The sequence below is a fragment of the Grammomys surdaster genome, unplaced genomic scaffold (assembly GCF_004785775.1).
Source record: "Grammomys surdaster isolate TR1022 unplaced genomic scaffold, NIH_TR_1.0 125974, whole genome shotgun sequence".
NCBI classification, from domain to species: domain Eukaryota; kingdom Metazoa; phylum Chordata; class Mammalia; order Rodentia; family Muridae; genus Grammomys; species Grammomys surdaster.
Window position 1 is genome coordinate 4,002,956 of NW_021620791.1, and position 1,554 is coordinate 4,004,509.

Consider the following 1,554-nt stretch of genomic DNA (forward strand, 5'->3'; position numbering starts at 1 on the left):
ATACTTGACACGTCCTAGCAACAACCTCTGATTTAGCTTCTACAGACAGGCCTAAAAAGAAGATAGGTTTAGCCTGACACCTTTAACTTTTGCAATAATTTTTAAACTATGTGTTTTTCAAAGAAAAATATATCCCTTAGATGTTTTTAACAGTCCTCTAAGGCCTTCTGTAATTGAACACTTGGTTAGACTGGCAGAGCCTCTTCCTGCTTGAGCTTCTTAGACCATAAAGTCTTATTTTGTGTATTTTAGCAGGAGATGATGGTTAGAAGAGTCAATGACACCTTTGAAAGCCTTTGGGATCCCTTGTGTCGGTAGTAAGGACTCTGATACATAGCTTTATTTTCACCAAGAATCCAGTTGCTGCTGAGACTAAAGTCTGAGTCTCCCCAGACATTTGGTTAGAAGGCATTTGAAAGCTATTGTTGAGACCTTGTACACGCTGGGAAAGCAGCACAATTAATGACAACTGCCACTTAGGGCTCTTAGTATATGTGTCCTAGAACAGTAGAAACCCAGTTCTGAATATAAAGAGGATGCACTACAGTGGTCCCTCTGCATCCCCTAAAGGGAATTATATAGGGCTTTGAGAATGAATATGGAACTATTCAATATCCTCTTACTTCCTAACACCCAAAGAGGAAAGATGAAAACTAAGCAATGCTCTAGGCGATTGGTTAGTATAGCAAGTCTTCAAGGTTCTAATGGCCTTCATTATCCTTGATATTTCTCCTTCACCCCAGGGCAGATCCAAACTCCCTAGCCTGGCTTGCAAAATCATTCACAATCTGTTCTCATTTTAGAGAACATACTGTGATGGGAAAAGTTGGGACCCAACCTTACTGAATGTACTGGCAGAGCAGCTAAATTTAAAGGCCAAGCCAGAGTTCAGACAAATTAGGTATTGCAACCCTATAAGATAGGAGAATATTTGTTTGGCAGAGAAGGAAAGGGAGGTCTGGGGCCCTGGTCCTCAGGGTCAGTGGGACATGAGTTGGCAAAATTGAGACTTAGATGCAGATTTACTTCCAGAATACAAGCCAAGTTCTGGGCTCCTTTTGCTAGGCCACAACCACCTCAGAACAATCTTAAAACATACTCAAAAACAGTTTTGAGGCTTCAAATGCAGTCGATTGGTAAGATGCTTGCTTTGCATACATAAGGTCTTAGGTCCAGTCCCTCAGAACCTCATCAACTGGGTATGTGACAAATGCTTATAATCCCAGCATGAGAGAGGTAAGCACAAGAAGCAGTAGTATTAGAAGGTCAAAGTCATCCTCAACTATATAGCAAGTTTGAAGCCCATGTGGGCTGCAGGAGACCCCTGTCTCAAAACAAAAACAAAAGCAGAAAGGAAAAGGAAAGACAAAAAAGAAAATAGAAAAGAAGAGAAGGAAAGGAAAGGAAAGGAAAGGAAAGAGGGAAAAAAGGAAAGGAAAGGAAAGGAAAGGAAAGGGAAGGGAAGGGAAGGGAAGGGAAGGGAAGGGAAGGGAAGGGAAGGGAAGGGAAGGAAAGGAAAGGAAAGGAAAGGAAAGGAAAGGAAAGGAAAGGAAA